Here is a 15,543-nt window from a genome sequence, read left to right on the forward strand (position 1 = left end):
TCGATTCAGCTACAGATGTATCTGTGAGTGCGTGAGAATATATGATCGATTATGATTGGGTCAAATTACCATGAGCTACTTGACATTACTGCAATTTCGATTCTTGCTTTGCTCAATGATTTCACCCATTGCTCGAAACAGGACAACTTTCACGTTTACACGGAACATGAAACACACCGGACTACAGGGGAAATGCACAAAGCTGAGCAGGCCGTGTCCCAAATCATACCGTGCAGCATAGTTTCAGTCACTGTGTCTGTTTTGCAGAATAAGTTTCCCAAAGAATGTTCCACCCTAAAACCGGAGGTAGCATTACAATTCGAGAAGGACAGATTACATTGTGAGGAAGGTCTGACCTCGGGGCCGGTTCGAGATGCCACTTTCCTTGCCTTTTACCTAACCGTGCAATTTGCTGCAGATTGCACCTGGACATGAGCCTCATGGATACCAACTGAGTTGGAAACCTGTGTGGGAATCGATGAGAAAAAGCGACTCAATAAAGTTTAACAAGTTCCATGGTGCTTTTTAGAAATGCAGTTTCTCTTCACCTCAATCCAAAAGGCAGTTTCCGAACATAGTAACAGAAGTCAAAAGGTAATTACCTCACCCCACCCCCACTCCGGAAGAGGTGCTAACTGCCCTTGATTGCTTTTTGTTCACGATGTGAAGAGCTCTCACGCCTGAGTCACCGTCACGTCTCTGGTTGCTGAGTGAATCACAACGAAGGACTTTCTCCAGAGCTGCAACTGCCTCACTTCCCCACTCGCCCTCCCCGTTTACATTTTCCTGCTCGTCAGTGATTTAATGAAAACCAAATGGATGCGATGTCATTCTGTAGCCTCTCTGTCGATTCCTCCATTTCCGTTCCAACCTGGCTTAGATCTCGGGGCGCACCTTAATACTAGCGACGCTATGAAAGCACAGGTCCAGAGGTTCCTCTGAGAGTGGAATTTCTTTCATTGCTGTTGCTGATTGAATGAGCCACTAACGTGCGAACTGCTCCAAAACATGATTCAGGACCTCTGGTGCCAATTCTCACACGTTGAATAACGACAGACACCTTCCAAATGAGGTCTTTCAGAGACGACTTTGGGATACATTTGACAGACAGACTAGTTGAGGAATCCGTGGTGCACTGTGACACCAGCACATCAGCTTCTTCCCTGTCTTTGAACCGGGCCGCCTGCGCAAGGAATGCGAATGCGGTAATGCTTTTCGTGGAAGGATCAGAAGGGGGTAACTACACTCTCAAACAGAATGGCATATGATCAGAACCAGGTTGGAGAAAAACTTTACAATGCTTTTGCACAGTAATTAAACGGAGCGGCATTGCATTGCACTACGAGCGACGATTTATTCGAGCAAACTCGAAGGCAGGTTTGCACATGGGAAAGCAAGCAAACAAGCTCCGTTCTTGTCGATGTCAAAGGCTGCAGTTGAAGAGCAAAGCAGTTTCTGCCCAGTTGCGAACTGGGGACCTTTCGCGTGTAAGGCGAACGTGATGACCACTACACTACAGAAACAAGCCTCGGTCGTCCCCGCTGCAGCTCAGTGGCATCCAGCACTGAAAGTTGAAGCCATTCGACCTTTCACCTTTCTGTTTCCGTTAGCTCGTTGTTTAATGGGACTTGTTTAATTTTGGCTATGTGGTGAGCATGGACGAGATACACCGAAGTATCTGTTTCCACGCGGTGTACCCCAATAACGTTGTGTCGCTTACACCTGCTTTAAAGAATTACGTTTTTGCGGAGCTTACCGTCGCAGTCTGTGGCAAAATCTTTTCGTCTGTTCGACTGCTCACGGGAAAGGTAGCATTGTGAAACACTGCAGAAACGAACGACTTCCTTACTTTTGCTCCGACTGACCATACTCCGTGAAAATTTCCCAGATTCTCAGTTGAGGATTTTTGCAGCTGGAAGTTACCTCAGAAACCCTGTTAATTCGTAATGTATTGAGCGAATCGCAAAACAGAAAGCATTTAACACGGAACACAAACAAAACGGGAAAACCAAATGCATTTTCAGACACAGCGAGCATGAATGCTAAATGTGAGACAGTCAGGGGGCATGAGCCATAACGTAATCACACAACTAACAACAGGGCAATTCCAAACTACTCTTTCAAACATACTGGAGCCTGAGTGCACCACCACTTCCCAGACAATGCTGCAAAGAGACAAAAAAAAGAACATAATAAGAATGGGCCATAAAAAGTGAATTTCACCAATCACAGTCTCGATTAGATTACCTTTCCCTTCCGATGACTCCAGGACTGAAATGAAGGAAGTGGGAGAAATTCAATAACATATGACATCGAAATACATTGGAACGATTTTCTCATTGGCCAGAAAACCAAATAACGACGAGTCGAGTCACCGTAGGACTCTGTTTCGCAACAACGATGAAATAGCAGTCTCCATTCGGTTCCAGTAAAAGCTCAACTTGCCTGGAACAGAAAGCAAGAGTAGAGCCGCTGGCGATTTTCCGCGCGGGAGGCGAACACGAGCATGACAGCACAGACACTTTGGAAAATTCGGCACTTACCAACACCACAATCAATTCCCCGGGAAGCAAACTCATTTTGCTTCTGTTTTAAACAGAAATGCCGCAGGGGATCGAAACAGCATTTAAACTAGCTGCTCCGCAGAAATGGCAGCGGTGGGATTCGAACCCACGCCTCTGTCGAGACTGGAGCCTTAATCCAGCGCCTTAGACCGCTCGGCCACACTACCAACACGCCCACGACTCCATTTTCTTGCACTTCCAATTGTGTTCCTGCATAACAACAGATGTAAACTCACGTGAAAAGGGTTCCATGATCCCTCTCCGACTCGCACAGCTGCTGGGATGTGCCCGTCTACAATATCAATTTCTCAGCAGTTAACGATAGCCCATCAATCCAGACAAAAATCACTGGTAAACTGAGTCTATCTTCTCAGACTTCGATTCAGCTACAGATGTATCTGTGAGTGCGTGAGAATATATGATCGATTATGATTGGGTCAAATTACCATGAGCTACTTGACATTACTGCAATTTCGATTCTTGCTTTGCTCAATGATTTCACCCATTGCTCGAAACAGGACAACTTTCACGTTTACACGGAACATGAAACACACCGGACTACAGGGGAAATGCACAAAGCTGAGCAGGCCGTTTCCCAAATCATACCGTGCAGCATAGTTTCAGTCACTGTGTCTGTTTTGCAGAATAAGGTTCCCAAAGAATGTTCCACCCTAAAACCGGAGGTAGCATTACAATTCGAGAAGGACAGATTACATTGTGAGGAAGGTCTGACTTCGGGGCCGGTTCGAGATGCCACTTTCCTTGCCTTTTACCTAACCGTGCAATTTGCTGCAGATTGCACATGGACATGAGCCTCATGGATACCAACTGATTTGGAAACCTGTGTGGGAATCGATGAGAATAAGCGACTCAATAAAGTTTAACAAGTTCCATGGTGCTTTTTAGAAATGCAGTTTCTCTTCACCTCAATCCAAAAGGCAGTTTCCGAACATAGTAACAGAAGTCAAAAGGTAATTACCTCACCCCACCCCCACTCCGGAAGAGGTGCTAACTGCCCTTGATTGCTTTTTGTTCACGATGTGAAGAGCTCTCACGCCTGAGTCACCGTCACGTCTCTGGTTGCTGAGTGAATCACAACGAAGGACTTTCTCCAGAGCTGCAACTGCCTCACTTCCCCACTCGCCCTCCCCGTTTACATTTTCCTGCTCGTCAGTGATTTAATGAAAACCAAATGGATGCGATGTCATTCTGTAGCCTCTCTGTCGATTCCTCCGTTTCCGTTCCAACCTGGCTTAGATCTCGGGGCGCACCTTAATACTAGCGACGCTATGAAAGCACAGGTCCAGAGGTTCCTCTGAGAGTGGAATTTCTTTCATTGCTGTTGCTGATTGAATGAACCACTAACGTGCGAACTGCTCCAAAACATGATTCAGGACCTCTGGTGCCAATTCTCACACGTTGAATAACGACAGACACCTTCCAAATGAGGTCTTTCAGAGACGACTTTGGGATACATTTGACAGACAGACTAGTTGAGGAATCCGTGGTGCACTGTGACACCAGCACATCAGCTTCTTCCCTGTCTTTGAACCGGGCCGCCTGCGCAAGGAATGCGAATGCGGTAATGCTTTTCGTGGAAGGATCAGAAGGGGGTAACTACACTCTCAAACAGAATGGCATATGATCAGAACCAGGTTGGAGAAAAACTGTACAATGCTTTTGCACAGTAATTAAACGGAGCGGCATTGCATTGCACTACGAGCGACGATTTATTCGAGCAAACTCGAAGGCAGGTTTGCACATGGGAAAGCAAGCAAACAAGCTCCGTTCTTGTCGATGTCAAAGGCTGCAGTTGAAGAGCAAAGCAGTTTCTGCCCAGTTGCGAACTGGGGACCTTTCGCGTGTAAGGCGAACGTGATGACCACTACACTACAGAAACAAGCCTCGGTCGTCCCCGCTGCAGCTCAGTGGCATCCAGCACTGAAAGTTGAAGCCATTCGACCTTTCACCTTTCTGTTTCCGTTAGCTCGTTGTTTAATGGGACTTGTTTAATTTTGGCTATGTGGTGAGCATGGACGAGATACACCGAAGTATCTGTTTCCACGCGGTGTACCCCAATAACGTTGTGTCGCTTACACCTGCTTTAAAGAATTACGTTTTTGCGGAGCTTACCGTCGCAGTCTGTGGCAAAATCTTTTCGTCTGTTCGACTGCTCACGGGAAAGGTAGCATTGTGAAACACTGCAGAAACGAACGACTTCCTTACTTTTGCTCCGACTGACCATACTCCGTGAAAATTTCCCAGATTCTCAGTTGAGGATTTTTGCAGCTGGAAGTTACCTCAGAAACCCTGTTAATTCGTAATGTATTGAGCGAATCGCAAAACAGAAAGCATTTAACACGGAACACAAACAAAACGGGAAAACCAAATGCATTTTCAGACACAGCGAGCATGAATGCTAAATGTGAGACAGTCAGGGGGCATGAGCCATAACGTAATCACACAACTAACAACAGGGCAATTCCAAACTACTCTTTCAAACATACTGGAGCCTGAGTGCACCACCACTTCCCAGACAATGCTGCAAAGAGACAAAAAAAAGAACATAATAAGAATGGGCCATAAAAAGTGAATTTCACCAATCACAGTCTCGATTAGATTACCTTTCCCTTCCGATGACTCCAGGACTGAAATGAAGGAAGTGGGAGAAATTCAATAACATATGACATCGAAATACATTGGAACGATTTTCTCATTGGCCAGAAAACCAAATAACGACGAGTCGAGTCACCGTAGGACTCTGTTTCGCAACAACGATGAAATAGCAGTCTCCATTCGGTTCCAGTAAAAGCTCAACTTGCCTGGAACAGAAAGCAAGAGTAGAGCCGCTGGCGATTTTCCGCGCGGGAGGCGAACACGAGCATGACAGCACAGACACTTTGGAAAATTCGGCACTTACCAACACCACAATCAATTCCCCGGGAAGCAAACTCATTTTGCTTCTGTTTTAAACAGAAATGCCGCAGGGGATCGAAACAGCTTTTAAACTAGCTGCTCCGCAGAAATGGCAGCGGTGGGATTCGAACCCACGCCTCTGTCGAGACTGGAGCCTTAATCCAGCGCCTTAGACCGCTCGGCCACACTACCAACACGCCCACGACTCCATTTTCTTGCACTTCCAATTGTGTTCCTGCATAACAACAGATGTAAACTCACGTGAAAAGGGTTCCATGATCCCTCTCCGACTCGCACAGCTGCTGGGATGTGCCCGTCTACAATATCAATTTCTCAGCAGTTAACGATAGCCCATCAATCCAGACAAAAATCACTGGTAAACTGAGTCTATCTTCTCAGACTTCGATTCAGCTACAGATGTATCTGTGAGTGCGTGAGAATATATGATCGATTATGATTGGGTCAAATTACCATGAGCTACTTGACATTACTGCAATTTCGATTCTTGCTTTGCTCAATGATTTCACCCATTGCTCGAAACAGGACAACTTTCACGTTTACACGGAACATGAAACACACCGGACTACAGGGGAAATGCACAAAGCTGAGCAGGCCGTTTCCCAAATCATACCGTGCAGCATAGTTTCAGTCACTGTGTCTGTTTTGCAGAATAAGGTTCCCAAAGAATGTTCCACCCTAAAACCGGAGGTAGCATTACAATTCGAGAAGGACAGATTACATTGTGAGGAAGGTCTGACCTCGGGGCCGGTTCGAGATGCCACTTTCCTTGCCTTTTACCTAACCGTGCAATTTGCTGCAGATTGCACCTGGACATGAGCCTCATGGATACCAACTGAGTTGGAAACCTGTGTGGGAATCGATGAGAAAAAGCGACTCAATAAAGTTTAACAAGTTCCATGGTGCTTTTTAGAAATGCAGTTTCTCTTCACCTCAATCCAAAAGGCAGTTTCCGAACATAGTAACAGAAGTCAAAAGGTAATTACCTCACCCCACCCCCACTCCGGAAGAGGTGCTAACTGCCCTTGATTGCTTTTTGTTCACGATGTGAAGAGCTCTCACGCCTGAGTCACCGTCACGTCTCTGGTTGCTGAGTGAATCACAACGAAGGACTTTCTCCAGAGCTGCAACTGCCTCACTTCCCCACTCGCCCTCCCCGTTTACATTTTCCTGCTCGTCAGTGATTTAATGAAAACCAAATGGATGCGATGTCATTCTGTAGCCTCTCTGTCGATTCCTCCGTTTCCGTTCCAACCTGGCTTAGATCTCGGGGCGCATCTTAATACTAGCGACGCTATGAAAGCACAGGTCCAGAGGTTCCTCGGAGAGTGGAATTTCTTTCATTGCTGTTGCTGATTGAATGAGCCACTAACGTGCGAACTGCTCCAAAACATGATTCAGGACCTCTGGTGCCAATTCTCACACGTTGAATAACGACAGACACCTTCCAAATGAGGTCTTTCAGAGACGACTTTGGGATACATTTGACAGACAGACTAGTTGAGGAATCCGTGGTGAACTGTGACACCAGCACATCAGCTTCTTCCCTGTCTTTGAACCGGGCCGCCTGCGCAAGGAATGCGAATGCGGTAATGCTTTTCGTGGAAGGATCAGAAGGGGGTAACTACACTCTCAAACAGAATGGCATATGATCAGAACCAGGTTGGAGAAAAACTTTACAATGCTTTTGCACAGTAATTAAACGGAGCGGCATTGCATTGCACTACGAGCGACCATTTATTCGAGCAAACTCGAAGGCAGGTTTGCACATGGGAAAGCAAGCAAGAAAGCTCCGTTCTTGTCGATGTCAAAGGCTGCAGGTGAAGAGCAAAGCAGTTTCTGCCCAGTTGCGAACTGGGGACCTTTCGCGTGTAAGGCGAACGTGATGACCACTACACTACAGAAACAAGCCTCGGTCGTCCCCGCTGCAGCTCAGTGGCATCCAGCACTGAAAGTTGAAGCCATTCGACCTTTCACCTTTCTGTTTCCGTTAGCTCGTTGTTTAATGGGACTTGTTTAATTTTGGCTATGTGGTGAGCATGGACGAGATACACCGAAGTATCTGTTTCCACGCGGTGTACCCCAATAACGTTGTGTCGCTTACACCTGCTTTAAAGAATTACGTTTTTGCGGAGCTTACCGTCGCAGTCTGTGGCAAAATCTTTTCGTCTGTTCGACTGCTCACGGGAAAGGTAGCATTGTGAAACACTGCAGAAACGAACGACTTCCTTACTTTTGCTCCGACTGACCATACTCCGTGAAAATTTCCCAGATTCTCAGTTGAGGATTTTTGCAGCTGGAAGTTACCTCAGAAACCCTGTTAATTCGTAATGTATTGAGCGAATCGCAAAACAGAAAGCATTTAACACGGAACACAAACAAAACGGGAAAACCAAATGCATTTTCAGACACAGCGAGCATGAATGCTAAATGTGAGACAGTCAGGGGGCATGAGCCATAACGTAATCACACAACTAACAACAGGGCAATTCCAAACTACTCTTTCAAACATACTGGAGCCTGAGTGCACCACCACTTCCCAGACAATGCTGCAAAGAGACAAAAAAAAGAACATAATAAGAATGGGCCATAAAAAGTGAATTTCACCAATCACAGTCTCGATTAGATTACCTTTCCCTTCCGATGACTCCAGGACTGAAATGAAGGAAGTGGGAGAAATTCAATAACATATGACATCGAAATACATTGGAACGATTTTCTCATTGGCCAGAAAACCAAATAACGACGAGTCGAGTCACCGTAGGACTCTGTTTCGCAACAACGATGAAATAGCAGTCTCCATTCGGTTCCAGTAAAAGCTCAACTTGCCTGGAACAGAAAGCAAGAGTAGAGCCGCTGGCGATTTTCCGCGCGGGAGGCGAACACGAGCATGACAGCACAGACACTTTGGAAAATTCGGCACTTACCAACACCACAATCAATTCCCCGGGAAGCAAACTCATTTTGCTTCTGTTTTAAACAGAAATGCCGCAGGGGATCGAAACAGCTTTTAAACTAGCTGCTCCGCAGAAATGGCAGCGGTGGGATTCGAACCCACGCCTCTGTCGAGACTGGAGCCTTAATCCAGCGCCTTAGACCGCTCGGCCACACTACCAACACGCCCACGACTCCATTTTCTTGCACTTCCAATTGTGTTCCTGCATAACAACAGATGTAAACTCACGTGAAAAGGGTTCCATGATCCCTCTCCGACTCGCACAGCTGCTGGGATGTGCCCGTCTACAATATCAATTTCTCAGCAGTTAACGATAGCCCATCAATCCAGACAAAAATCACTGGTAAACTGAGTCTATCTTCTCAGACTTCGATTCAGCTACAGATGTATCTGTGAGTGCGTGAGAATATATGATCGATTATGATTGGGTCAAATTACCATGAGCTACTTGACATTACTGCAATTTCGATTCTTGCTTTGCTCAATGATTTCACCCATTGCTCGAAACAGGACAACTTTCACGTTTACACGGAACATGAAACACACCGGACTACAGGGGAAATGCACAAAGCTGAGCAGGCCGTGTCCCAAATCATACCGTGCAGCATAGTTTCAGTCACTGTGTCTGTTTTGCAGAATAAGTTTCCCAAAGAATGTTCCACCCTAAAACCGGAGGTAGCATTACAATTCGAGAAGGACAGATTACATTGTGAGGAAGGTCTGACCTCGGGGCCGGTTCGAGATGCCACTTTCCTTGCCTTTTACCTAACCGTGCAATTTGCTGCAGATTGCACCTGGACATGAGCCTCATGGATACCAACTGAGTTGGAAACCTGTGTGGGAATCGATGAGAAAAAGCGACTCAATAAAGTTTAACAAGTTCCATGGTGCTTTTTAGAAATGCAGTTTCTCTTCACCTCAATCCAAAAGGCAGTTTCCGAACATAGTAACAGAAGTCAAAAGGTAATTACCTCACCCCACCCCCACTCCGGAAGAGGTGCTAACTGCCCTTGATTGCTTTTTGTTCACGATGTGAAGAGCTCTCACGCCTGAGTCACCGTCACGTCTCTGGTTGCTGAGTGAATCACAACGAAGGACTTTCTCCAGAGCTGCAACTGCCTCACTTCCCCACTCGCCCTCCCCGTTTACATTTTCCTGCTCGTCAGTGATTTAATGAAAACCAAATGGATGCGATGTCATTCTGTAGCCTCTCTGTCGATTCCTCCATTTCCGTTCCAACCTGGCTTAGATCTCGGGGCGCACCTTAATACTAGCGACGCTATGAAAGCACAGGTCCAGAGGTTCCTCTGAGAGTGGAATTTCTTTCATTGCTGTTGCTGATTGAATGAGCCACTAACGTGCGAACTGCTCCAAAACATGATTCAGGACCTCTGGTGCCAATTCTCACACGTTGAATAACGACAGACACCTTCCAAATGAGGTCTTTCAGAGACGACTTTGGGATACATTTGACAGACAGACTAGTTGAGGAATCCGTGGTGCACTGTGACACCAGCACATCAGCTTCTTCCCTGTCTTTGAACCGGGCCGCCTGCGCAAGGAATGCGAATGCGGTAATGCTTTTCGTGGAAGGATCAGAAGGGGGTAACTACACTCTCAAACAGAATGGCATATGATCAGAACCAGGTTGGAGAAAAACTTTACAATGCTTTTGCACAGTAATTAAACGGAGCGGCATTGCATTGCACTACGAGCGACGATTTATTCGAGCAAACTCGAAGGCAGGTTTGCACATGGGAAAGCAAGCAAACAAGCTCCGTTCTTGTCGATGTCAAAGGCTGCAGTTGAAGAGCAAAGCAGTTTCTGCCCAGTTGCGAACTGGGGACCTTTCGCGTGTAAGGCGAACGTGATGACCACTACACTACAGAAACAAGCCTCGGTCGTCCCCGCTGCAGCTCAGTGGCATCCAGCACTGAAAGTTGAAGCCATTCGACCTTTCACCTTTCTGTTTCCGTTAGCTCGTTGTTTAATGGGACTTGTTTAATTTTGGCTATGTGGTGAGCATGGACGAGATACACCGAAGTATCTGTTTCCACGCGGTGTACCCCAATAACGTTGTGTCGCTTACACCTGCTTTAAAGAATTACGTTTTTGCGGAGCTTACCGTCGCAGTCTGTGGCAAAATCTTTTCGTCTGTTCGACTGCTCACGGGAAAGGTAGCATTGTGAAACACTGCAGAAACGAACGACTTCCTTACTTTTGCTCCGACTGACCATACTCCGTGAAAATTTCCCAGATTCTCAGTTGAGGATTTTTGCAGCTGGAAGTTACCTCAGAAACCCTGTTAATTCGTAATGTATTGAGCGAATCGCAAAACAGAAAGCATTTAACACGGAACACAAACAAAACGGGAAAACCAAATGCATTTTCAGACACAGCGAGCATGAATGCTAAATGTGAGACAGTCAGGGGGCATGAGCCATAACGTAATCACACAACTAACAACAGGGCAATTCCAAACTACTCTTTCAAACATACTGGAGCCTGAGTGCACCACCACTTCCCAGACAATGCTGCAAAGAGACAAAAAAAGAACATAATAAGAATGGGCCATAAAAAGTGAATTTCACCAATCACAGTCTCGATTAGATTACCTTTCCCTTCCGATGACTCCAGGACTGAAATGAAGGAAGTGGGAGAAATTCAATAACATATGACATCGAAATACATTGGAACGATTTTCTCATTGGCCAGAAAACCAAATAACGACGAGTCGAGTCACCGTAGGACTCTGTTTCGCAACAACGATGAAATAGCAGTCTCCATTCGGTTCCAGTAAAAGCTCAACTTGCCTGGAACAGAAAGCAAGAGTAGAGCCGCTGGCGATTTTCCGCGCGGGAGGCGAACACGAGCATGACAGCACAGACACTTTGGAAAATTCGGCACTTACCAACACCACAATCAATTCCCCGGGAAGCAAACTCATTTTGCTTCTGTTTTAAACAGAAATGCCGCAGGGGATCGAAACAGCATTTAAACTAGCTGCTCCGCAGAAATGGCAGCGGTGGGATTCGAACCCACGCCTCTGTCGAGGCTGGAGCCTTAATCCAGCGCCTTAGACCGCTCGGCCACACTACCAACACGCCCACGACTCCATTTTCTTGCACTTCCAATTGTGTTCCTGCATAACAACAGATGTAAACTCACGTGAAAAGGGTTCCATGATCCCTCTCCGACTCGCACAGCTGCTGGGATGTGCCCGTCTACAATATCAATTTCTCAGCAGTTAACGATAGCCCATCAATCCAGACAAAAATCACTGGTAAACTGAGTCTATCTTCTCAGACTTCGATTCAGCTACAGATGTATCTGTGAGTGCGTGAGAATATATGATCGATTATGATTGGGTCAAATTACCATGAGCTACTTGACATTACTGCAATTTCGATTCTTGCTTTGCTCAATGATTTCACCCATTGCTCGAAACAGGACAACTTTCACGTTTACACGGAACATGAAACACACCGGACTACAGGGGAAATGCACAAAGCTGAGCAGGCCGTTTCCCAAATCATACCGTGCAGCATAGTTTCAGTCACTGTGTCTGTTTTGCAGAATAAGGTTCCCAAAGAATGTTCCACCCTAAAACCGGAGGTAGCATTACAATTCGAGAAGGACAGATTACATTGTGAGGAAGGTCTGACCTCGGGGCCGGTTCGAGATGCCACTTTCCTTGCCTTTTACCTAACCGTGCAATTTGCTGCAGATTGCACATGGACATGAGCCTCATGGATACCAACTGAGTTGGAAACCTGTGTGGGAATCGATGAGAAAAAGCGACTCAATAAAGTTTAACAAGTTCCATGGTGCTTATTAGAAATGCAGTTTCTCTTCACCTCAATCCAAAAGGCAGTTTCCGAACATAGTAACAGAAGTCAAAAGGTAATTACCTCACCCCACCCCCACTCCGGAAGAGGTGCTAACTGCCCTTGATTGCTTTTTGTTCACGATGTGAAGAGCTCTCACGCCTGAGTCACCGTCACGTCTCTGGTTGCTGAGTGAATCACAACGAAGGACTTTCTCCAGAGCTGCAACTGCCTCACTTCCCCACTCGCCCTCCCCGTTTACATTTTCCTGCTCGTCAGTGATTTAATGAAAACCAAATGGATGCGATGTCATTCTGTAGCCTCTCTGTCGATTCCTCCGTTTCCGTTCCAACCTGGCTTAGATCTCGGGGCGCACCTTAATACTAGCGACGCTATGAAAGCACAGGTCCAGAGGTTCCTCTGAGAGTGGAATTTCTTTCATTGCTGTTGCTGATTGAATGAACCACTAACGTGCGAACTGCTCCAAAACATGATTCAGGACCTCTGGTGCCAATTCTCACACGTTGAATAACGACAGACACCTTCCAAATGAGGTCTTTCAGAGACGACTTTGGGATACATTTGACAGACAGACTAGTTGAGGAATCCGTGGTGCACTGTGACACCAGCACATCAGCTTCTTCCCTGTCTTTGAACCGGGCCGCCTGCGCAAGGAATGCGAATGCGGTAATGCTTTTCGTGGAAGGATCAGAAGGGGGTAACTACACTCTCAAACAGAATGGCATATGATCAGAACCAGGTTGGAGAAAAACTTTACAATGCTTTTGCACAGTAATTAAACGGAGCGGCATTGCATTGCACTACGAGCGACGATTTATTCGAGCAAACTCGAAGGCAGGTTTGCACATGGGAAAGCAAGCAAACAAGCTCCGTTCTTGTCGATGTCAAAGGCTGCAGTTGAAGAGCAAAGCAGTTTCTGCCCAGTTGCGAACTGGGGACCTTTCGCGTGTAAGGCGAACGTGATGACCACTACACTACAGAAACAAGCCTCGGTCGTCCCCGCTGCAGCTCAGTGGCATCCAGCACTGAAAGTTGAAGCCATTCGACCTTTCACCTTTCTGTTTCCGTTAGCTCGTTGTTTAATGGGACTTGTTTAATTTTGGCTATGTGGTGAGCATGGACGAGATACACCGAAGTATCTGTTTCCACGCGGTGTACCCCAATAACGTTGTGTCGCTTACACCTGCTTTAAAGAATTACGTTTTTGCGGAGCTTACCGTCGCAGTCTGTGGCAAAATCTTTTCGTCTGTTCGACTGCTCACGGGAAAGGTAGCATTGTGAAACACTGCAGAAACGAACGACTTCCTTACTTTTGCTCCGACTGACCATACTCCGTGAAAATTTCCCAGATTCTCAGTTGAGGATTTTTGCAGCTGGAAGTTACCTCAGAAACCCTGTTAATTCGTAATGTATTGAGCGAATCGCAAAACAGAAAGCATTTAACACGGAACACAAACAAAACGGGAAAACCAAATGCATTTTCAGACACAGCGAGCATGAATGCTAAATGTGAGACAGTCAGGGGGCATGAGCCATAACGTAATCACACAACTAACAACAGGGCAATTCCAAACTACTCTTTCAAACATACTGGAGCCTGAGTGCACCACCACTTCCCAGACAATGCTGCAAAGAGACAAAAAAAAGAACATAATAAGAATGGGCCATAAAAAGTGAATTTCACCAATCACAGTCTCGATTAGATTACCTTTCCCTTCCGATGACTCCAGGACTGAAATGAAGGAAGTGGGAGAAATTCAATAACATATGACATCGAAATACATTGGAACGATTTTCTCATTGGCCAGAAAACCAAATAACGACGAGTCGAGTCACCGTAGGACTCTGTTTCGCAACAACGATGAAATAGCAGTCTCCATTCGGTTCCAGTAAAAGCTCAACTTGCCTGGAACAGAAAGCAAGAGTAGAGCCGCTGGCGATTTTCCGCGCGGGAGGCGAACACGAGCATGACAGCACAGACACTTTGGAAAATTCGGCACTTACCAACACCACAATCAATTCCCCGGGAAGCAAACTCATTTTGCTTCTGTTTTAAACAGAAATGCCGCAGGGGATCGAAACAGCTTTTAAACTAGCTGCTCCGCAGAAATGGCAGCGGTGGGATTCGAACCCACGCCTCTGTCGAGACTGGAGCCTTAATCCAGCGCCTTAGACCGCTCGGCCACACTACCAACACGCCCACGACTCCATTTTCTTGCACTTCCAATTGTGTTCCTGCATAACAACAGATGTAAACTCACGTGAAAAGGGTTCCATGATCCCTCTCCGACTCGCACAGCTGCTGGGATGTGCCCGTCTACAATATCAATTTCTCAGCAGTTAACGATAGCCCATCAATCCAGACAAAAATCACTGGTAAACTGAGTCTATCTTCTCAGACTTCGATTCAGCTACAGATGTATCTGTGAGTGCGTGAGAATATATGATCGATTATGATTGGGTCAAATTACCATGAGCTACTTGACATTACTGCAATTTCGATTCTTGCTTTGCTCAATGATTTCACCCATTGCTCGAAACAGGACAACTTTCACGTTTACACGGAACATGAAACACACCGGACTACAGGGGAAATGCACAAAGCTGAGCAGGCCGTTTCCCAAATCATACCGTGCAGCATAGTTTCAGTCACTGTGTCTGTTTTGCAGAATAAGGTTCCCAAAGAATGTTCCACCCTAAAACCGGAGGTAGCATTACAATTCGAGAAGGACAGATTACATTGTGAGGAAGGTCTGACCTCGGGGCCGGTTCGAGATGCCACTTTCCTTGCCTTTTACCTAACCGTGCAATTTGCTGCAGATTGCACCTGGACATGAGCCTCATGGATACCAACTGAGTTGGAAACCTGTGTGGGAATCGATGAGAAAAAGCGACTCAATAAAGTTTAACAAGTTCCATGGTGCTTTTTAGAAATGCAGTTTCTCTTCACCTCAATCCAAAAGGCAGTTTCCGAACATAGTAACAGAAGTCAAAAGGTAATTACCTCACCCCACCCCCACTCCGGAAGAGGTGCTAACTGCCCTTGATTGCTTTTTGTTCACGATGTGAAGAGCTCTCACGCCTGAGTCACCGTCACGTCTCTGGTTGCTGAGTGAATCACAACGAAGGACTTTCTCCAGAGCTGCAACTGCCTCACTTCCCCACTCGCCCTCCCCGTTTACATTTTCCTGCTCGTCAGTGATTTAATGAAAACCAAATGGATGCGATGTCATTCTGTAGC

The 15,543-nt window shown here is 46.3% G+C and overlaps 5 non-coding genes across 5 annotated transcripts; all 5 read right to left on the reverse strand.

Annotated features, from left to right (window-relative positions):
• Positions 1-2,649: 2,649 nt before the first annotated feature.
• trnal-aag (transfer RNA leucine (anticodon AAG)) lies at positions 2,650-2,731 on the reverse strand. Its single transcript has one exon. It is a non-coding gene; the product is annotated as a tRNA-Leu (tRNA).
• A 2,859-nt stretch (positions 2,732-5,590) lies between these two features.
• On the reverse strand, positions 5,591-5,672 carry trnal-aag (transfer RNA leucine (anticodon AAG)). Its single transcript has one exon. It is a non-coding gene; the product is annotated as a tRNA-Leu (tRNA).
• A 2,859-nt stretch (positions 5,673-8,531) lies between these two features.
• Positions 8,532-8,613, reverse strand: trnal-aag (transfer RNA leucine (anticodon AAG)). Its single transcript has one exon. It is a non-coding gene; the product is annotated as a tRNA-Leu (tRNA).
• A 2,858-nt stretch (positions 8,614-11,471) lies between these two features.
• trnal-aag (transfer RNA leucine (anticodon AAG)) lies at positions 11,472-11,553 on the reverse strand. The gene has a single exon. It is a non-coding gene; the product is annotated as a tRNA-Leu (tRNA).
• A 2,859-nt stretch (positions 11,554-14,412) lies between these two features.
• trnal-aag (transfer RNA leucine (anticodon AAG)) lies at positions 14,413-14,494 on the reverse strand. Its single transcript has one exon. It is a non-coding gene; the product is annotated as a tRNA-Leu (tRNA).
• Between the last annotated feature and the right edge of the window lie 1,049 nt (positions 14,495-15,543).

Source organism: Chiloscyllium punctatum, chromosome 18 (genome assembly GCF_047496795.1).
Source record: "Chiloscyllium punctatum isolate Juve2018m chromosome 18, sChiPun1.3, whole genome shotgun sequence".
Classification (NCBI taxonomy): domain Eukaryota; kingdom Metazoa; phylum Chordata; class Chondrichthyes; order Orectolobiformes; family Hemiscylliidae; genus Chiloscyllium; species Chiloscyllium punctatum.